The sequence below is a fragment of the Trachurus trachurus genome (genome assembly GCF_905171665.1).
Source record: "Trachurus trachurus genome assembly, chromosome: 4".
Classification (NCBI taxonomy): Eukaryota; Metazoa; Chordata; class Actinopteri; order Carangiformes; family Carangidae; genus Trachurus; species Trachurus trachurus.
Window position 1 is genome coordinate 6,941,774 of NC_139898.1, and position 23,793 is coordinate 6,965,566.

Sequence of the window (23,793 nt, forward strand, 5' to 3'; positions counted from 1 at the left end):
AGGTAACACTGGCTATGTACACTAGCAAACACAGCAAAGCGTGCAAATAGTGCACCATTTGATATCCATTCATCCATTGTTTATCAGTGCAGCAGGGTTGCAGGGGGCTGGAGCCAATCCCAGCTGACATAGGGTGATGGCGGGGTAGCTACTCACTGGACAGGTTGCCAGTCTATCACAGGGCCACATATACAAAAACACACTCACACACATTCACATCTACAGACTAGTGTGCATTAGCGTTGCTGCCGGGGACCCTTTTTCTTTTTTTCTTTTTTAAAATTATTGTGCCTTACTACTGTTGTGGCAGAAAGAGGTGAAACAACTGAGGAATCAGATGGTCGAGACACAGGCATGAGATGGGGATCTCTTCATTTCAACACGGCACCGTAACCAGCGTAGGGTTGAGACAAATTCCAACATTACAAAGAGTGACATGCCTTTTTATACCAAACCCAAGATATGTGTGTGTGTGTTGGGAGTACTGACCTCATTCTGTTTACCAGAAGTTTTGGCAATCTTAGCCCAAAGGGAAAAGAGGGGGAACAGCTTAGTATCATTTATCTTGGACTTTGGTTCTTATCACTATGTATGTATGTGTGTGTGTGTGTGTGTGTGTGTGTGTGTGTGTGTGTGTGTGTGTGTGTGTGTGTGTGTGTGTGTGTGTGTGTGTGGTGCGTTTCCCAATATTTCCTGGCTCTCTTAATGTTTTTGTCAGCTTGTTCTGCACTTGTACGGGTCATGGTAACCTAGTTCAAATCTCGGGTGTCCTGGGTTTCGCAATTCTAATGGCGCCTTTCGCAATCCTAATAGCGCCCTACCAAACATGAGGTGATATGATTTGCACTTCTATTCTCCTACACTACTAACCTAAACTAATAATACATGCTAAATAAAGTATGTGAAATGTATAATTTTCTTATTTACATCACCTTTATTCTGTCATAAAGACGGATATGCTCAAGAACCATTCGGGCATATTCAAAATAGTTCAGTCTTATGGTAAGCTGTCAAGATGCTCTGCTCAGCACTTCATTACTGTTACTGTTTCAAAGTATCGTGGTTTGATTAATGTGGAGGGAAGTGTGTAACACATTTGTTTTTTAGTTAAACATTTTTATAGTCGTTTTGTTTTTAAGGTTATTTTATCAGTGTTTAAGTGTCTTGTGTTCAGACAAAAACTCATGGTGAGGCATCCTTTTATTACTATGGCCCACGTCTGTGGAATGGCCTGCCAGAGAGCCTTAGGGCCGCAGAGACTGTGATGTTTTTAAAAGCAGGCTCAAGACACACCGTTTTAACTTGACTTGTCCCCTACCAATAGTGAAGAGGTACCACACTTTAAAAACTGACTACTAGATTGAGGAACAGCTTCCTCAGAGCTGTAGCCTCCATCGCACCCACCCCACCCCATTACCAATCACCCTGTACATAAAAACTAAAGATGCACATACAATCTGGATCTGTTGTGAAATTTTTTAAATGCTCAATCTGCACTAGATGCTGCACTCTGGCTCTTTATTTATTCAGTTACTGTTTTACTTTTGTTTTATCTTGTCTTGTGTCAGTTCATTTTTAGTCTTGTGACTTGCTGCTTCTTGAGAGTGCCAAACTGTATAGTTGCACATGTACCAATAAACCTTCTGCGTCCTTATTCATATGCACACAACAAACTTGTTATGATCTGAGCAAATTATCTTATCTGCTTTTTTTTGTAAAATAAATAATAATAATAAAAACTACATCAATGTGTGATATCCTCTCATATTGAAATAGTTATTAACAGTAACCTACACAGAACCATACAACATCATCAGTTTTTTGGTTTTGGTGTGGAACTCCAGACATTTCCAGTGGTCCTGTCTGGCCATCCCATGAGCATTTTCTGGAGCGTTACAGTTTATCCTCTATTTAGATTTCTTTCACATTGTACTGCAAGTCGAAAATGTTTTTAAGCTGTATACTATCTGTGGAAATACCTTGAGAAATGCTTTAATGTGTCTATTATTAGCTGCTTCTCCCAGCATACATCCCCTCAGTAGATGAATCCTGGGGGAGACCATCTGGTGGCTTGAGGAGAGAGGAGGGTGCAATCTGACCACAGTCCAACACTGGGCCGCTCCAGCTTTACATGTACAAATAGGATCCTCCCTTTTTTTTCTTTTTTTTTAAAGTATATTTTTTTGGCGTTTTTGCCTTTATTTGATAGCACACAGTATAGATAGACAGGAAAGGGGGAGGCAGAGAGAGGGGGAATGACATGCAGGAAAGGTCTGCGCGACGCGGGACTCGAACCAGGGACGCCTTCGTTGAGGACTGTAGCCTCTACGTGGGGCGGCCGTCTTAACCACTGCGCCACGCACCGCCCCAGGATCCTCCTTTTTAAAGTCAATTTTTTCTATCTGACATTCTCAAAGGAAAAAGCTTGCAACATGAGAACTGTAACGCCGAAATGCACACATGATGAGTAACTGTATCATCATACCAGGGGCGGAGCTTCGGGAGGGGCTGGGAGGGCGGCACGCCCCCGGGTCGGAGCGGGGACCTGAGGGAGTCGGGGGGAGCCGGGTTGGATTCACAAGCATTAGGTTCTATTAATTCTCTGTCGGACCGCGGCAAAAAACAGAGAAAGAAAGAAAGCCCTCTGTTTATAGAGACGTGACAGGTGGGGCACAACAAGCCAGCTGTGGTCACTGAATTGTTATACTATACTAGGCTACAACACGTATCCTCCCTGGGAAGAAATTAATGATCAGAGAGAGAGCAGCATAGCACCTTCTCAGTCTGGGACCTCCTCATGGACAGATGTTTGTATCAAAATAGGCTATACGACTATTTGGGGTAAGGTAAAGGTAAAGGTAAAGGTACTTTATTTGTCACATATACAGCTAGTACAGTGAAATTCTTTCTCTGCATTTAACCCATCCCTGAGGAGCAGTGGGCAGCCGCGGTGCAGCGCCCGGGGACCAACTCCAGATTATGAGCCAGTGCCTTTGGTCAGGGGCACTGACTGGAGGATTAACCTAGCCGACATGTTTTTAGTGGTGGGGGAAACCGGAGCACCCGGAGGAAACCCACGCAGACACGGGGAGAACATGCAAACTCCACACAGAAAGGACCTGGGCGGCCGGGGATTCGAACCCAGGACCTTCTTGCTGTGAGGCAACAGTGCTGACCACTGTGCCACCGTGCCGGGGGGGAGGGGTAACCTCTAGCAGTGTTAACAAAAGTGAAAACAAACACCCCTCAAAACATACTCCAGCATTATTGTTCCCAGCGCTTTTCTAAATAAACCCTGCTGAGCTTACGACGCACGTTGATTCCGCTAAGTGCGCACCAGAAAGTTTAGCGTGCACGCACCCAAAATGTTTTTTATTTTATTTTTTCCCCTTGTTCCTTTAGGGGCTCCGTACATATGTGAACTGTAGTAGCCTATATGTTTATTTAAAATCATATTATTTACATAAAATATTTTATTTATTTAAAAATTGAAAGAAAACTAATAACCATGTTGAGAAAAGGGACATCTACCTTTCAGAAAATGTAATTTTCACCCACAATTGCAATGAAAACATATTTAACAGCATGCTTTGTCCATGACAGGGTGGACATGGATTATGGATTATTCTTGGAATATGGGCCGATATTTGTGAGTTTCCACCAGTTCTTCCTGGTTGGGGTAGAGGGGAGTGCAAGAGCTTCGGACCGAATTATATAATTGGTCAGACTTTTCTCAGAACCATATAAGAATTCAATTCAATTCAATTCAATTCAAAAAACTTTATTGTCTGAATAGAATGGAATAATGATAAGTGTCTATCTCTGGTGGATTTTTCTTACATTTTACTGTGTCATCAGGTTATTAACAGCTTTTTACTTAAACAAAGAAAAGTGTCAAATTCCCAGAAAGGTAAGGGTTGCTTTAATCCACCTCTTTCTGCCACAACATCTCCCTTACTTTAAAAAAAAAAAAATTTGTTTTATTGAGCAATTGAAAAATACATAGGCCTATTTCCAATGAGGATAATAAAACAGATTGTGCAGTAAAAAGGTGAGGAACCCACCCTTAAAAAAAAAATCTTTATTGAAGTAACAGGCTACAATCATGTTTTCAGACAGAAAGATATGAAACAAGGTAATAATCAGGAGAAATTATAGGCTAGTAGAAAAATAGTAGGCTACAAAAAAAATAATAGAAAAAGAGAGAAAAAAAGGCTAGGTAAGGGTTGGGGTAATTTCCTGTGTGCAGCGCGGGAATGTCGTTGGTCGACACGAAATTCGAAACTACTAATAGGCCTACCTACTGTAAAAAAAAAAAAAAAAAAAAAAAAAAAAAAACGAGAGATTAGCGGAGGTTTAATCAGTGTTGTGTTATCCCATCTAGTAACGGACGTGTAAAAGTTATGCAGCAGCTTTAACGTAGTGTTAACACTTGGCAATGCGCTACAAAAAGCCTGGACTTCAATGACACTGCTGTAATTATTCCGGAAACAGCCGAGCGTGGCCGACAACTCCCGAGTGTGTGTACGGACTAAGTGTCAAAGATGCTGCTCTGACACAGAGCAGCTACCGCGGACGGTCACGGGGCAGACAGACTCCTCTGTGTGTGTTTTACCGGGATCAGCGACTGACACCGGGAGAGAGGATGCGACACAGCCGGTGTTAAGGAGCATTTCACGGAGCTTTTTTTCCCCCTGCTCAACTCGGAGGATTAGAGCAAGTCTTACGGAACTGGGAGACTCTTACCTGTGTGTGTGATCCGCGCTGCTCCTCTGGTCTGGATCATCTTCTCCGGAATGCAAACGTCCAGGGAACCGTAGACGATGGTGAGTCAACATGTTGTTGTTTTTTACAGTAAATTCAGCGCTTTGTGGGGACACGTGTGCGGTCCGAGTCTTGCAGACTGGACCTGCTGCACCACATCTTCACCAAAGTCTGGAGACACGGTACCAGCGCTGCTCACTGCTGACAACATGCACATATCATACACAGACCTGCAGACATGCACTTTGTCCTAATCTAACACTTAATGAGATCATTCCAGAGAAAATAATTTAAGTTTTGCATGAATGAAGCTGAAGCGGTTGTAAAGTGCTGCCTGTGTGTTTGTCCTGCGATGGATTACAGGTGGATTTCGTGACAGATTGTGGATGTGTGATATATTATTTACAGACTAAAAAGGCTACTAAGAAACAAAAAAACAGAAACACTTAAATACACCACACACATGTTAAAAAAGGTGCAGTTGTTCAAGCCAATATTTCCAATACACAGAGGTGTAGGCTATCTTGAGTTACTCAGAGTTGGATCAGTCATTATGATTCCATTATGATTCCATTCGATCAAATCATTCTGCACATAAACTTATAAATAAAATTCCTTAGCAAGGCATTGAATGTAGGGACTTTACATGTCACAAACAGGCTGGCACTTTCTCACCGTGGGTACCTCAAGATTCGAAGGGCGTCATTGTACGCAACCTTAACCTAGAATAGAATAGAATCTATACTCATTTCATCACTCTGCTGCTTTGATTTGGTGTGTGAAAAAGGTGCTGATCAGCCTAATGCATAATGTGTTATTTAAACTCCAGTAGTACATTAGCGCAAATGGAACATTTTGTTGTGTAGCCTATAATAAAGGCTGTAGGTCTGGAGTTGAATGCATGACTTTAGTACAGAGACGCTTTAATAGACTGCTCTCCTGAAACTGCACTCTACTTGCTGTGGACTCTTCAGTCTCAGCTCCTGATGTCTGCGTGGTAACCCATAGGTTTACATGCTCATTAGCCAGTTAATGTGAATTTGCCTAATGTGTGCAGTTCAAACTTCTTGACTATATATGAAGCACATGACACTCTAAAATCCTTAGAATGTGTCATGTAATAAAAGCTCCAGCACCAATCATTGCTAAATGTGCAAAATCCATGTTCACTAATTCCAGTTTCGATTGTATAGAACTTAGGCTTTAAAGTGTGGATGTAAATGGCAAATCAAAATGTTCAGTTGAAGCGTAATGTAAGAAGACGTATCACTGTGGTGTTTTTCATCGTCATATAGCTCGTACATGGAGAGCAGACATTAGTATTTCCTCATAGATTCTCAGCTGCAGGCTGCCGCTGCTCTGCTGTCATCTGACTCTCAACCAAGTTAACTGACAACGGTGAATACTGGGCTAGGAGTGGCTGATCGCTGGGGTGTGTAAGGACGAGGGTGAGAGAGGGAGGGAGCGAGTGGGAAAGAGAGGAGAGAGATCAATGTAGCTTTGTGGTGATCAGCCTGGCGGAGCAGACTGCACACTGCGATTTTGTGTGACCATCTCCCTCATGTCTGGTCTTCTGAAAAAAACAAAACAACTTTCAGTTCAGTCCTGGGACTCCATCCCCCTATTGGTGTCTTTATCATCAACGTTTTGACTTGTTTCGACTTGTTTTGCATGATGACAAATATGAATAAATAAAAATAGTGTCTGATAATGTCAGAGACAAGAAGCTGTTAAACAGATACTTCAAATGGTTGTTCATCTGTCAGCGGTTACTCTCCAGAAAACACACAGGAGCAGCAGAGTGGGTTCAGAACCACAGCTCCCGGTACAGTACCACCCAGTCAGCCCAGTTTCACACAATAAGCAACAGACAGTTAAGCCAACATTAACCCCGTCAGTTTATCCAGCAGGGACATGTTTGGATTTATTTTCTGCTCTAGTTGCATCAGAAATTCTAATACATGAATTTAAGCCCTGAAAGTCTGTTTTGGTTATAAGGAGCTGGACGTGTAGCCTACTGCAGCAGGCAGCTTGTTTAATTAAAACAAGGATCTGTCTCTCTCTCTGTGTCTGTGTGATTTTGGGATGGTTTATATTAAAGCTGAGTGTCAAGATCTGGTTTAGGCGGAGATCCAAGAACTGTGGATTTGTTAAGATGCATATAAGGCCTATACATTTTTGATTTTGCTTTTCAGTGCCAAAAGCATTTGGATATTTCAGCCACACTCTGGGTGAAGTGTAGTGAACATCTATAGTCAGTAAGTTTTACTTCTCTACCAGTTCCAACATCATTTGGATTGCTGTAGGCTACGTCAACAAAGCATGTGGAGTTCATCTGTTGTTTACATCCTGGACCATGGCTGAGCACAGCAACCGCTGCAAACTTTGGCCGAGCTTTACTAGACAAGGACACAGCACAATGCAACTTCTGCAGTAAGCATATTTAGTGCAAGGGAAGAAGCACCATTATATATTTATGTAGCAAATACGTCAGCATGAGGTGACTTTTAAAGAATGTGTCATGTTTGATGTGTTGCTGTCTCCCCCACTATAACACCTTAGAGAGCAGCAGTGTCTCATGCCATGTCATCATTGACATTTACCTTCTCTAAACAATGATGTTCTCAGTTGTTTTCTCTCCTTCCACCTCTGCACCTTCCTAGAAAGTCTCCTCTCACCCTGACAATGAAGGTGATTGAAGAAGAAGAACTTTATTTGTCCCCATAGGGAAAATGGTTTTCGGCATTAACTGTGTATATTTCATGGACACAACATAGTGAGAACACACAGGCACAGACACACGCCAATTAGGTGCAATAAAAAATAAAGTGCATCAGATGTTCAGTAGTTTGATGGCTTGTGGGACGTATGAATATTTAGATCTGTTTTTTGTAAATGATGGTGGGTGGTATCGGTGCTTCCGGTCATTGATGATGTTGTTTGCCTTCTTCAGGGCTCTGCCCTTGTAGATGCTCTCCAGGCTGGGAAGTTCAGCCCCTATCAGCTTCGATGCAATTGTGACTGTCTTTCTCAGATTTTCCTTTTGTGCCTCTGTGGTGTTTCCAAACCAGCAGATGATACAGAATGTTAAAACACTTTCAATAAACGCACAGTAAAACATTTTCAACATTTAATTGTTGAGTTTATTAGTTTAGTTTATTAGTTCATTATGTCGAAGACAATCCCAATTAATCAACTGTATCAATAACAGTAAAAAGGGCAGCTTTAGCCAACATGGCTAATATCCTGCTGTAGTCCCCGGCCAGATGACAATAGGCACCCTAAAAAGCAAAACAAAAGCAATATATTACAGCACATTGATTAAAAGAGAGCGTTAGGGCAGCTAGGGGACAAGATAAATCAATGAAGATAGGAGAGAACAGTGAAACATCAGTAGCCTACAATCATGCAGAGACAACACATAATCAAAACATATAGAAGCAGCACATAAAACATAATCACACATCAGCACATACAGTCACATTCAGGAGTGCAGACAGACATCACGTACTGTATAGACAGGCAGCATCCATGATCATGATGCATATAACACAGCCATATGTTAGTGTATGCATGTTTTTAACTTAGCTGTAAAAGTGGAGTATGTATGTGTATCTTTGATATGGGTGGGGAAGTGAGTTCCAATTATGTTATAACTGACCTTTTCTTGAGTGGGACTGATAAGTCACCACGTGTGGCGCTTCTAGTGATCTGAACAGTGCTGCGTTGGTTTATGAGTGAGTTTGGTGGAGGGGGAGCTATAAAGACCTGACAGATGTTCCTATATTTTATGACATCTTCCCAACTCAGAAGCTTGTGTTTGTGTAGGAATTGTGAACATGAAAGGACAGTGGTTTTTAAAGTACATTCTTTGCTGGGTCTTTGTGCTCATACATTGTTGCTGATTATCTACAGATTCCTTTTTTCCGTTTAGTGGTACTTTATATTCATTATTACTTTGAATAGTTTTGATTTGTAAATAAATGTTGACCATCCCATATGAGATGAAAGAGGAAGTCTGCACACCAGAAGTAGCTCCTGCAAGTTTTAACGTTTCGGGCACCTACCCATCGTCAGACATGATCATCATCATGTCTGACGAAGGGCGCCCTACTGTCGCCCCCCATTGCCAATATTGTGCAGCCCTAGTTTGAAAATATCTTTGTGTCTTGTCGGACTGTAGTGAAATGAAGACTTGTCTGATGAATTGCTAAAGAGAACAAAGGGAATGGCGTGCTCGACTCTTATATAAAGTTGAACTGGGTGCCGGCTCAAAAATCGAAACAAGAAAAAAGACACTGCTGTGCGTCTAATAAATGCTTCAAGTTTATTTTGTGAGTGCTGACATTCCAGTTTTTTCTTGAATTGCTAAAGAGAGCAGCTGACTTAACGTATTTTTGAATGATATGACTATCATTTTTTGGCGAGAACCCCATCTGGTCAGGGACTCTGTTACTAGCTGATGAGTGGTTAGACCAAGCTCAGCCTGTACTTCAGCTATCTCCTCTCTTTTTTCCAGCTGTAAGGAAAGGCAGATGCAGCCCCCCCCCCCCCCCAATGGCTTGTTCGATCTGTGGGTCCTTCACATCATTCTCTGTAATAAATAAAGAATACACAATCAAAATACATTTTAGTGTAACATGACCTACATTCACGAACTTGTCTTTTATTAATGCACACAAATAGCTTTTAAAAACACACGCAGCAAGATGTTGCTTGTTGGACATATGATGCCACAAAACTGAACCTGTTCCAAACAACAGATGACATGATCTCTTTCTTGGGAACGAGTTCTTCTCTGCTCACTGCCATGTTTGTTGATCAAGTGCGTGTGTGCGTCCCATAGGTGAGCCCAGTCTGAACTACGGGAGCCCAGCGAGGGGGCATTGGTGGATGTTAAAGAAAAATTTGATTTATATTAAAACAAGTCTACCTAAATTACAAATTCGAATTAATTGATAAATTAGATTAATTGCCCAGCCCTAGTAGCTAGTATGAATGTTTTTTTTGTTTTTTTTTACTTTTCTCAGTTGTGATGAGAAAGACCAAAAAGTTTTTCAAATGAGTTATGCCTAAACTTATGTTTAGGACTGATTAATAATAGTGGAGTAAGTTGCTGCAACCCCTCACCTGCCTATGCTTGAGTAGAGGGTGTTGACTCATTCAGATTAACTCTTCCTGCTGCAACCAGGTTTCATTGATACATTAGCTCAATCTGATAATCACTCATTGACCAATAGGAATTTAGGAGAGCGATCTGATATTTAACATCCATGTTAAATTGTCCCATCTCTGATTCTGTCATAGTTGTATTCAGTTTTTATGTGTACGTAATTCCTCTCTGATTATTTTTCATTTATTTTTATTTTATTTTTGTGTGTGTGTTCTTGATGGTGTCCTTTTTTTTTAGCATTGAAACAGACATAGCACTGCAAATTCCATTGCATTTTGTTGTTTTGCAATGACACCAAAGGCTATACCAGTACTGAACTCTGGGTTGTCAAATATTTGACGTTATAAATAATGTTGGGAATCGAAAGCCGGTTCCAGCTGAGAGCCGGTTTCATCCGGTTTGATCTATTAACATCATTAGCCTTTTTGCTTAATGCCTCCTTATTGATGCCTCACACAGTAACGACATTAGTTGTGAAAGCTGTTATCTATCTTGTTCAGTGTTCAGAGACTCATAATATAATTACTGTTGCTGACACTGAAAACATGTAACGACCTAATTCTTTCCACACAGAGGATCCAATTAATAAGGGAATGGATGATGACTTGGAATGATAAGAAGAATGGATAATGGGATTGGTATCAATGAGATCCTATCAATTTCCATCCCTCAAAATGAACTCAATTAGGTTACTATAGGCGACAACAGCTCCATCCATCATTGGAAGAGATGGCATAGGCTACATCTCCTCCACCCACATCATTGCTTGTTCAGTCGCTAAACAACCAGTGAATGAATGATGACATGTGTGTAGATGTCATTGCTGGGCACATTGAGCAGGATCCTAGACAAAACTATGAGTGTGATATTGTGAAACTATGGTCACTGGTGTCTCTAACTGAAGTAATCATTTTAAAAGTAGAGCTGCTGAGGACAGAGGACTGGAGTTTCTCAGTAGGCGTGTAGCTGATGAGGAGAATCTCTTTAAACAGATCAGTGGTAAACTGTGGGCTTTGGCTTTGGCATGTGATTCCTCTTGTTATGAGGCATTGCCCAGCTGCCCTGGCTGTCCCCTGGTGGGAGGAGAGCTCTAGCTGCAGGGGAAGCTACACTGGCTCAGTGTTAACTATATGTGGATTCCCTGCTGTGGAGGTGAGCTACCAAAACACAGAGGCTTACGTCTGTGTACATTTATGACATACAGGAACCACTAAAGGAGGCAAAATAGTAACAATAAATGACGAGCAGACATGACACCACCTTAAGCATACAAATTAATTTTGTTACAACAATATCAAAAATAAAATTACAAAATAGTTTCCAATAATTAGGGATCAATTTACTGAGCAGCAGCCAGATCCCCTGAGGACCTTTGCACTGGTGGTGGTGCAAGGCAGCAACTCATGTCAACCTTGTGGTGGTACTAGACGATGAGGCAGGGGGGTGACAGTCAGAAATTCTTCCCCTGCTCTCCACTGAACCTGCTTCTAACATGGCTGGAGAGGCTGTAGATGCAGCCGGTAACGATAGGTACAGTATTTTCATTCCTTTGTGCGTTTCCTCTTAGTGCAGCAGCCCAGCTCTCCTCAGCACATTGTTGACTTTCTTTGAAGTCCCACAGTCTAGCGTCCACCTGAATCTTCTCTGGCGGCTGAACAGTCGGCGTGCTCAGTGGAGAGTGAATAATGTGACACAGCTCTGGTGAAATCTAGAACTGCTCTCCAAATGTCTTTTTTATTTATTTATTTTTTTTTAATGGAAAGCACAGTCGAGAGAGACAGAAAATGGGGAGGTAGAGAGGGGGGAAAGTGGGGGGTGGCCATAGCGACCAAGAAAAATAGAACACTTTATATACATATTTATATACAGATTAGATATATTGATAAATAGATAGCTTGCAGATAGCCCTGCATTTACTTTTTGTTAGTTTTAACTTGAAACAATACTTTACAAAAGTAACTAATCAGTACTGGTGGTAGACAGACACAGAGCTTCATCAAACATCTGAGTGTGACTGTTTCTGTTTCTCTCTACAGTATTTATAACTGATCCACTGAACAAAGAGCTCCACATGTCTCCAGATAGTTGTATTGACTTGTATTTGAAGAATATTACCACTGACGAAGCTCTGCTAACTCAGCACAAAAACTTGATTCAAAACATTTAGACTTTACACTTAATCATGTGTTTCCCTACTGCCTGTAGAGTTTGCACCCTTTGTTAGGGCAATGAATTTTTCAGGGCTTCCAAAACAAATACTGTAAGGCCTTATCGTAAGGAAAGTCCTTAAGTCTGTTGATCGAGATTCAGGCAGGCAGCTGATTTCTCAGGTATTCATCAAAAAAAAAGTTTATATGTCATAAACTACACCAATAAAGAAAGTGAAAATAATTATTTTGCTCCTCGGAGTGATGCTCTGAAAAATCCCGTTCACAGTTAACACTAGCGTTGTTCGGTATACCAGTACTAATTTGGTACCGGGGTACTGAGGCATTTTAAATGGTACTATACTGCATTTGGATGGGACTGGTACTTGCAGCGCCTCCGTCCACCTCGACACCTTCAACCCTGCCAGGGAGCGCAGGCCTGACACCTTCACACTGATGTTGTACGCCACCTTCCCCCAAAGATTCAAAGTCTCCCAACTGCGGGGTCTTCAGAGACAGCAGGTCATCATGCCACTCTCTCACAGCCGGAGAGACCCTCAGGGCAGGAAAGACGTACTCGCACTGTTCGTCCCATTGGTCCAAAACAGTACGATCCTTGGCGAACACTCTGAGGACCTCTGGCAGGGAAGCACAGACCTCCGCCACCAACCTGGACAGCAGTTGAGTCGTTCTGCCAGGTGAGGGGTGGACGTCTTCAGAAGATGACCCAGCTTCACACAGCCGGCCTCCCTCAGTCTGGACCTGAGGCTGTCAGAGGACAAAACCTCAGAGGAGATGAAAACGTTCCAGAACAGAGGTTCCTCAAACAGCCACATTCCTGGTGTTGCTACAGCCTTCTGGTGAAACGTAAGGACCCGTGCTGCCTCAAAAACCGACTGATAAAAGGATGTCATAAGTCCACTGCGTTGGGCTCAAGCAGGAACAGGTTTTTGTCGTACCCAAGACAACCGGCCTTCCTCAGCAACAAACAGGCCGTGTTCATCCATGTCAAAAAGTCTTTGGGCCGTCTGCATCCTGAACGCTGCGACCCGCGCTGCAATGTTCACCAGCCCCTGACCGCCCTCATGCACCGGCAGGCGCAGCACTGCTGATCTCAGCCAAAGATGTCCTGACCAGAAGAACTCCACAGTCTTTTTCTGGATGGCTTCGACCAGGCCCCTCGGTGGCTGCAAGATCTTTAACTTGTGCCAAAGGGTCGAGGCAACCAAGTTATTGACAATCAAGACTCTTCCCCTGTAGGAAAGCTGAGGGAGCAGCCATTTCCACTAAGACAGTCTGGCACACACTTTCTCCATCACACCCTTCCAGTTCTTCCTCTGGAAATCCTCGTTCCCCCAAAAAACACCCAGCACCTTCATGCCCTGCCTTCCCTAGCTCAGGTTTCCTGGTAGAATTGGTGTTCCTGTTTTCCCCCACTGCCCAACATGCAAAGCATCACTTCCCCCCCCCAATTAACCTTTGCTGAACAAGCCTTCCTGTATAGATCTAAAGAATGAGTAAGGAAAGCTACGTCTCTTTGGTTTTTAATAAAAACATTAAGGTCATCAGCATAAGCTGAGAGCACTAGTGGGGCACGGTGAGGCAAACCTGGCAAACTGATCCCATATACCTCGCTACCTGTCATATTATTCACTTTAAGTCAGTATGTTATTAAGCATGATGAGCCTGGGAGTGCTGGGCAGGGAGAGCTGGGCAGGGAGAGCTGGGCCTCAACATCTGCCTGGGTAGAGGTTTCCTGAAACACAAAAGAAACAGAAAACAAAAACTATTACAAGAAAGTACCATTGTTGTCTCGGTCGGGCTCCTTCTGGTGCCTTTGATGACTGAAAGGATGGCCATTGAGACAAAACTACATTCATAAGGAAACAGGAAGAGGGCATCTACTTTTTCTTGGAAGTAGGCAACCATGACGAGTACTGCAGAAAGTCCAAGATCCACCTCTTCCTCCTGCTTCGATTAAAATCGATTTTATGTCCGCGAAGCTTCGATTATCAAAATATGATAATCGGGTCAGCCCTACAAATAACTCGGTTAGAGAAGGTGCGTCATGATGACGCCGTCAATGGCTGCTGCTTTGCACAGTATTTCTATGCTCTTTATAATGCAATATCAATTATTACAGAACATGTGGTTGTGTTCTGTAGTAACAAGTTTGATTAAAGAGATCTGGATCTGAATTAGTGATTTAAACATACACTGTCACTAGATTATGTACTCAAAAACCTGGAGTCTAAATATTAACATATCCATATTGTATTACATTTACGATTGTTCATTGTTACCAGGTGGGAGTTCATTGTTACCAGGTGGGAGTGTAGCTCAGGTGAAAGTCAGGAAAATCTCTGTAAGATGTCAGGAACAGGCAGGAGGCAGGCATGCAGAAAAAAGTAATTTTTAATTGTCACCAGGCCTGGTCAAAAGCAAAAATACAAACTGAGGAAAAATGCCTGAAATAATAACAAAACAACTTAAAGGGGAAGAGCTGGCTGTCTCCCTCCCCACACGCCAAGAGGGCTTTTCTCCACTGAGGCCTTCTTATATCAGCTGCAGAGGCCCCACCCTTCAATCAACCCACCACCCCAGCTTCTCCCAATATTCTAATCAGTGCAGGCAGGCCCTGTCTACAGGTCTCAAACAAACAATCACATTAGTGGGCGTTCCAGTTACAACTGGCTGTGCACCGCCTATTTAACTGGAAAGCCTTCAAAATATGCAATAACTACATATTGATTTTGTGTTTTTCATTGATTAATATTGTGTCTCACTCTGCTCTTTTGCCTCCCTTCGTGTTGTTTGCCTTGAGCCGGGTCGTGACAAGTGGGGGCTCGTCCGTCCTTTCCCTTTGTGTCCGAGGGAAAGGGAATGCCGGGAGACTGCGTTTAAGTGCAAATGGCACAGCATTATTACTGTATAATGGACTAATGCTTACTGTAAAACCTGTTTACAGCATGTTGCTGTAGTTCTGCAAAGCATCATGGTCAAAATTATTAATTCTACAGCAAATAATATCTTCCTGTGGATCAGACTACAGTAAACCCAGAACTCCGTTAGCGCTGTTCACACTTGTCACGACCCGGCTCAAGGCAGACAACACGAAGGGAGGCAACACACAACTTTAGGCCCTGACATGACCATTTATTTAACAAAAAGCAACTGAAATACTTGTGAATGTATGTAGTGTGGAAGTAAGAGGAGGATCAGTAGTGTATGCAGAGCATGGAGGCTTGGACGTGTGTGTGGTGTGTGTTGGATGGTGAGCAGTAAACCAAACAAAACTCAAAGGCTGTAGTGGTGAGTGCAGGCCTGGCTGGAAGAGAGTGAGCAGTCAGGCAGGCGGGCCTTTTATGCCTGTCAGAGTCCACACCCTGTTTGCACGTAAGAATATAAATTAGGACCCTTTTCCTGAGAAAAATGCATTTCTGATCTGACCCCTACTTTATTTTCCTGTGTTTGCTGAGTCTCACCTGTTGCCTTCGCCCTAGTTGGCTCTACATGCTGCCTGTCTTCCTCCTCTCCTACATCTCCCTGCGTACTTACTGCTATCCCTTCCTCCTCACCCTCTGTTATTGCCTCAGCTGCCACAGCTGCGGCTCTAGTTGAAGCTTGTAAATATTGGAAACAAATTAATTTGATGGAAGAAGAAGATGATGAAGCCTCTTGGATGAGAGGTGAAACGTCTTCCTAGACAAATAACCAAGTCCAGTTGCTTTTGATATGATATTACTTTTTGAACATCTTCAAGTCAGCTAGCCATAGAAATGATTAGTTATTAATGTTTTTTTTTTTTTTTTTTTACCAACTATTAACACAGAACCTTGATTAATAATTAAGTTAATAATTATAAACAAAGTTATCTTAACAGTAGCAAAAGTTGAAGGATTTAGGAGTACTACAGCGTAGTGGTTGGCATAACTCACTCTTATACGACAGAGCAAAGTTTCAAAGGAAATTTATTGGACAGCTAGAAAATTAAATAACAAAACGTAAACCCAACATGAGCAACATATACTATGTACATTGTACATGTGTGCATGTGTGTCTGTGTGAAGTGTGAGGGGTGACCTCAGAAAATAGAAAAGATGTCCTAAGACAAAGTATCACCAAATGGCTAAATACAAGATGGCCTCCAGTGCCAACCATATGTGATGTGGGGGGAGGTGAACAAAGCTGCGTTCTTTTGTTCAACACTAAGTTACAAGTTCTCAAGTTATCGGACTATGAATAGACCAGACACAACGCTCAAGTATTACACTGATTTAAATCAGTACATACATTGGCACAGTTGAAGCATTCCATGCTTAGTCAAGGTATGTGCGAGGTAAGCTAACTAGGCCCAGTTACATTACCAAGTCACATGAAGGAGAGAAGATGCCGGTGCTGGTTGAAATCTTGCGGTTGCAGTGTTGCCGGTCCTGCTGTGGCTGTAAAGTCCAGTTGTGTCCTCATTGAACTACAGCTGTCCTGGCTGTGTAGTTCAAGTTCCGTTAAGGAGAGTCCTTAGTTCTCCTTACAGAGTCGGTCGTTTGCTCTGCTTTGCATTGTGGCTCCGTTACTTGTTAACTCAACTAGCAGACCTTGTATTGTGCTAGTTGGTTTCCGCATTAAATCCTTTGGTCGGCACTCGCGTTGCTACCAAGGTCCAGTCCAGTTGAGGCCTCTGCCTTGTGCAGGCTTCATGGAAGTTGGAGAGCTGCAGCAGTATCTTCAGGTGAGGACCTGGGCCATGCAGTAGGTGCGTTTCCATTACCCCTTGAAATGCGCAAAACCTAAATATCGAAATTAAAAACTGGTAATAGAAACACCTAGGCTACATTTCGAAAAAACTCTCAAATATCGCAAAAAAGTTTTTACGCTCTCATGAGGTGGTTTTTGAGACGTATCGATACAAACGTGTATCGCAAAAGTGTAATGGAAACACTTTTTTCGCTTTTCTACACGTCACCGGCGTCACCGGAGTTGTGTGTGTCCACGCTGTGTAGGTTTATGTAACTTGAGGGGACAAATGAACCACATGTTTATTGTCATGCATTGCTGACCTGGGCATTGCTTCTCAATAAATTAGAAAAACCTTTCCTATCGTTCCCCTTTTCCGTGCATGGTTGAAGAAGATTGGCTCGCATCCACGCTCCCACTCCCTCCTGCACCGAAATGTCACCTTAAGTCACATAAACCAGTACGGGTGTGTGGACACAACCACCTATATTGTTGTCAGCGCCTCATCACCGCTGGTGTTTAAAAGGCTCCGTTCTTTCTGCAGTCAGGTTAAAGCGCACATCCGCCGTGTTGGTAAACAAATAATCCCATATCAACGGAGGCAGCCGTGCTTGAGCAACTTGGGTTCGAGGTGGTGTGAGTGCGGGCCAGCGGGGACAGAGGAGGGGGCATTCGGGCTTCAGCATGGTACAGAACAACTGGCCCGTGTGAGTGCACCCTTATTTGTGGCCGCTGCCAGCGCCACACGGAAGCGCTGTTTTTGTCTTTGTTAAAAACAATAATAGCAACAGCTGTAGGCAGCTGAGATCGCTGTGCCGTCACCATAGAAATGCAAGACGCATTACGGCTCATTCGCAAAATACCTTTCGATGGAAACACCCGCAAATAGCAATTGCACTTTTTCGAAGTTTCAGAAATATCGCTTTTATTTTGCGAAAATCTGTAATGGAAACGCAGCTCGTGACCAATGAAGGTTGGAAGTGGACATTCACACTAGGTGTGAAAAGATGAAGGATGCTGGGAGGCTGAGTTTGATGGCTTTCCATCAAACTCTGGCTTTCCTTGGGGAACAAAAGAAGCCATGGGGTCTTGTCCTCTATTTTGAGTGAGCTATGTGCCAACATTATTTTTAAATTTTTTACATTGTTTCAAATGCGCACTGTCAAATAAACTGGTAGGTGTCGTTTCAGCCAATCAACAGGACAGGTCTGTTGCCAATGTGTCTGCCTGTAAGTGAGAGAGAGAGAGACTCAGAGAGAGACTAAGTGAGTTAATGTGCTGTTAGAGGTGTTACAATGACATGAGGCTTCATCCATATGAAATGATCCAAAATTTGCAATTCATCATGAAACTGTTCCTAATTAGACGTCAGTGTCGTCAGGATGTATGTTGTATGTTTACATCATTCTTTCAGCAGTGTGGGCACAGATGATTATTTGGCAGGTTTGTCTGTAGCAGGACCAGGATTCTAGTCCAGTTGTCTCCAGTGATGGACCAGTGCTGTGCTTTTTCTCCTGTATACACACATCCTTGTCTGCACTGTGATCTTTTGCACATTTACTCACTTGCTATAATGCTGACAGTGCAGGGTAGCAGGGGGAATAATCCCAACTAATCCTAGCTCAGTGCTGAAATATAGAGATATACATGCTCACACACTCACATTCATACCTTTGTGCAATCTTCAGAGTCACCAGTTTTGTCTTTGTAATACACTTTTATACATAGAATATTTCATTGTAGTGTCTTCATTGCTGTATTTTTATACAGACAACATATGTTTATCTTTTAACTCTTACTGTAGTTTGTCTTTTTATTGTCATTTCCTATAGTTATATTTATTGTGAAATACATCAAACAGCAGGACAAATAATCAGAATCTGATTCTGCCTCTGTGATCATGTAATCTTCTCTTCCACTTAGATTTCTGTACTGCAGTTGTACTTACATGATAGAAAGCATGTTGCATCCTGACTGTCGCTACATGAGATAATCCAGTCTTCAGTATTATATTCAGCTTCAACTTTGGACAAAGCCAGGCTAACTTTTTCCCATTGCCCCCAGTCTTTATGCTAAACTAGGCTAAGCATGCCCTTAACTCCAGCTACTTTTGTTAGAAGGTGTAAGAAACCTGCTAACAAAAAAAAGCAAATTGACCTATTTTCCACTGCCAGCGGTGTTTGCCTCTTTGATCGGACTGAGCACACACAAAGCTGGAAGAAGCGGCACGCGCACATCCACAAGCACACTGTGAGCTGTGAAGATAGATATGTTATTTCTCAGGATGGCGCCCCTCTAAAAGAGATGTGAGTTTTAAAAAACTGTTTTGGGGCTTCAGTCCACTCTTTCATCTCAAGTGCAGTGCAGCTGTTCCTGTTTTTACAGCACAGAGCTGACAGGTCTGATATGATTTGTGATGGAAATCAATTTGCATGAGACCAGTGGCACCTCCATTCATTTCTCATAGAGGTGCCCAGATGGGACCAGTGGAATTGTCACACACCAAATCTAAAAAACATAATTGAAATGTAGGAATTCTATGATGCCATTGTAGTATATGGTATAGATTACTGCACAACCATTTTAATATGAGAAATCACGCACACTAAAATAGTTTGGTTTCTTATTTTTTATTTTTTATTTAATGCCTAAATTAATGAATTAAGTAAAAACAAGAAAATAAGACACATTTGATTTGATTTTGATTTAGGGATAATGTGCACTTCACATTAACATTTTTTTTTAGTCCATAATGACATGATCATCATAATTATTTGATATATTGTATCTCTACTTTATGTCACTTTTGTGGGTGTGAGCCGTCTGTTACATTGACCAGGACTAGAGCTTGTTGTCAATATGTTTTTGACTCAGCTTTGACCATTCTGAGATTCTGAGACAGTTTTGATTTTGCAGCAATAAAAGCCTGCACAAATGTGGAAACTACACATGCATTAACCATTAAGAAGCAGCAGCAGTAAGTGACTGTGCTGACTGCACTGACTCATCATCTCTGTGTGAGATCTGCAGCACTGTAAGATGGAGAAGTTGACACAATATTGTTACATGGGTAGAGCAGATTCTCTTAGGAATTGATTATAACATCGGTTGTGTACATCCTGAAGAGAGAGAGAGAGACAGAAAGAGAGAAAGGGCAGTAACATAGAACTAGCTGACAAATATCTGAGGAGAAAGTTTGAGATTTCAAAAGGTTTATTCTGCCAACCTGAAGCACAGTGTAACATCAGGGAGAGCCAAGGCCTAAATAACAAACAAACAACCCTATACCTGGAACAAAAGAGCACACAGAGCTCACAGAAGAAAAGCAGCTCACCCCTACAGACTTCTTGGCTTCTGTTCGCTAACAGCACACAACATATTTTCACCAATTTCACGGACAGATGAGCAGGCAGGCAGGCAACAGGCAGCGTGGCAGAGAGTGTCAGCTGTAGCTCCTCAGTCTCTTTTTCAGCCCAGGTGCACCACTGATGGTTCCCTACCAACAACACTCAAAGCACAAATACATCCACCAATGTAACAGGTGGCACACAGTCTAATGGTATTGCACACTGCAAAGGCTACATCTTCTAATGCTACTTCCACTCAGACACTGCAGGTGCAATTTAGGTTTTTTTGAACCAGTCTTATGTGTTTGTGCTCCCCCCGGGCCTGTTAAAGAGGAACTATACAAGTCCACTCGCTTTTCCACTGTTTCTCCTCCCTGCCATGTGCATTCATTTACAACAAAGCCGTCAAGAAATCAATCATTAGTGCGTATATATATGTTGTGCATTATATACGATGTTACCACGTGTATATTTGTGTAATTTAATCTGTCATAAACAAGAGATCACGGGTTATGAGGCTCAAGGTTGGTTTTTAGCCAAGAGATGCAATAAGTGACACGCACGTGGAAGGCAGAGTGCCTCCATTCTCCCTTGTAACAAGTTAAGTCATTTATTAAACCATCACAATTACTCCAAAGCTGTTTAATTAAGGTCAAAATGTAGCATAGTTAAGCTACAAATCCTACATAGTTCCTCTTTAACAGCACCAGTGCTTGTGAACTCCAATAAGTTCTCTAGGTATCAGGAATAATTCAGACATGCTGAGTCACTTATTAAATGGTGGATCAGAGATTTTGAAAGGTGAGCAAGAGTGGTTGCTGCTTCTGGAGCCACCACACAGCAGCTGCAGTGTAATCAAATGGTGCATATCAAAATATGTCCACTGACAGTAACGGGAGGAAGACTCTGCCTGCTTTGTGTGAAGGTGGTGGCTGATGCTGCAGAACTGCTGTGGAGAATCGTGTGTGTGTGTGTGTGTTCACTCCAGCTGCAGTGGTGCTGTCTGTCTCTATTGAGTTTTCGGGAACTGGAATGTTGAGTTGTAACTGTCTTCACATGCACCTGCTAAAAAAGGTGAACATATATGACCATAATTTAACTGGTCACTATAATTGTTGTTGTACATTTCTACACAAACCCTCAGTTCAGTTTCAGTTTTTACAGTACAACTGAAAAACAGATTGGCTAACATGCAAAAAAAAAAGAAAGAAGAAAAAAGCAGCAATGAAGATAATTGGTATGAAACAATATGAGTCCATAGAGAATTTGTCCAACCAGTCAGTTATGAAACAAGCAACAAAAATCTCCTCAGACTCCACTCATCCACTATCCTCAGAATACAAACTTCTCCCATCAGGAAGAAGATTACGCATACCAAGGTGCAAAACAAACCATCTCAAATGATCATTTGTTCCAGCTTCTATTAAGCTGTTGAACAATGCTAAAAACTAGTGCAATAGAGTAACATGCAATGAACACAAGCATTTGCACATTTGGAACTTTTTCTGGCACTTCGAATTGTATAATGTCTCTGTATAGCTGAGACTGTCTGTCCACCTGACTACAGTGCTCACCAGAGACCTGGGCTTCCTTTCTTCTTTTCTTGACATTTGCATTAGAGCATGAATTTCAGAGTTGCACCTCACTCCCTCCTTTTATTCTGAAATAAAGAACTAACTCCAGCCACAGGTTTCAGTGAGACTGAGTGGATCATGTTATGACCAGCTGTCAGTTCATTGATCAACAGGGATTTTGAGGAGAGTGATCTGCTGTGTAATCATCCACATTTAATTATTCTGTTCTTTTTATGTATAACTCCTCTTCTGTTTATTTCTTCTTGAGGGTTTCGGGGGTTTTCGGGGTACCGCGATATTTTGCAAGGCAATATTGTGTCGGTTTAAAGATGCAAAGTATTGATCTGAACAGACTAATACGTTTATCTTATTAGAAAAAAACAGATGTTAAAGTTTTCACTTGGAGACATCATTTGCAGTTGAAAAGAGCTCGCAATATATCGCAGCATATTGCAATATTTTGTGTTTTGTACAGCTTGCTCCTATTTCACTGTCTTTCCTCTGCATAGTGGAAATGTGTGGTCTTTCATTTTTGAGATGAGAATACCATCTGGTTGTTATTTTTTTTTTATCTCTTACACAAGGATCCTTTGGCATTTCCAAGGCTTGTTTCATCATGTCCTTCAAGTGCGATACTTACTTTTTGGGTCATTTGAAATTCTTGCTTGACAATAAAATCAAAAAACTGCTTCTGTGATCTTGTCTGACTGTCCACTGTCTTTAGGGTTCAGTAAAAATGTTTCCATTGAACAGTATTGTTTCATAGTCACTTCATATAAACATACTTAAAGTAACTAACTAGTACCATATTATGGTCACTTTTATGGAGGACCTACTCTGAGCACTATTTTCTTTTTTATTTCTAGCTTGTAATTAATGATGATCTCTGGGCAACAAATTGAATCGAGGGCAACTGGCCTTGTCTAGGAAGATATTTCTCTTCTTATCCAAGGGGCTTCATCAGTTCGCAACGCATCGGTCTGACTAGTCCTCACTAGTCTGACTGAATGATTGAGTTTGGTGTTTTTAGTATTTGAGTGGGATCAGAAAACAGTGTTTGCACAGGTGAACCTGTTGTGAGGTGATTGTTTATGCACAAAGAGTTTGGTGAATATAGTATATATATAATTTTGTTGAAAAACTATAAAGGCCAGCACTAGTCGTATCCAGAATTTTACAGACAATGGGCTCTAGTTCCCGGCGTGGCGCAAGGTGGTGCAGTGCTAGTTTTGTGCAGGGCAACACGGCGCGCCGTCAGTTTGGCAGACTGACGCCTAAATTCCACTGGATGCAGAACGGCTGCAGATCCGCTTTGGTACAGCGGCGGAGCCGTTACGTATTAATTATAATCACCGTGTGAGCGTCCACCGACTCCGGGTCCGCTGCGTCGTGGGTCCGGAACGGCACCGGCATCTGGCAGCCCTCGCAAAAGATACGCAGAGCTTCTATTTTTGCCGGACGCCGGAGCATGGCGCATCAATTAGCACAGAGCAGGTTGTGTATGACAGGAAATCGCGGGCAAAATACAAAATAAAACACCCGGTTAATTTTCAAATACACCATGTTTACAGCGGAGCATATTTCATGCTTTACACCTTGAAAACGTTGTAATGGGCAGCGACCGGCCTGAAGTCAGCAGCTCGGAGGTTTTCAGACATCAGTTCACCCCGTTTACACCATGGACAAGGAGATAGTGATTGTAAAATCAAGTCAGGTCAGCACCAAGTTGTTTCTCTACTCCTCCTCTGGATTAAATTAATTGTTTTTGATTTTGTGGTTCACTTTATGGAAACTACAACCCGCTTTATCGCGAGATCACGTGTTCCCGCTGTGCGGCGGAGCCACAACAATCAACATCACGGACGGAACCGGTGTGAGTTGACAGAGTCGGAGTACGCAGCCGCTCCGTAGCGGACCCGTTTCGTAATCGTTCCGCATCCAGTGGAATCCCGGCGTGAGGTGCGCCAAGATGGATGTGGCAGCGCGGTAGAGGGAGGTGTCGACAGATTCAGCTTGGTGCGGTGACAGTTTCGTGCTAAAAGGATGCGCCAAAG

General features: G+C 42.4%; 1 protein-coding gene across 1 annotated transcript in view; it reads left to right on the top strand.

Moving 5' to 3' along the window:
* Positions 1–1,708: 1,708 nt before the first annotated feature.
* ptprfa (protein tyrosine phosphatase receptor type Fa) overlaps positions 1,709–23,793 on the top strand; it is a 139,106-nt gene continuing 117,021 nt past the window's right edge. The window contains exons 1-2 of the mRNA XM_083970707.1: positions 1,709–2,852; positions 3,216–4,826. The gene's annotated coding sequence lies outside the window, so the exon portion shown is untranslated. The remainder of the gene's footprint in view (positions 2,853–3,215; positions 4,827–23,793) is intronic.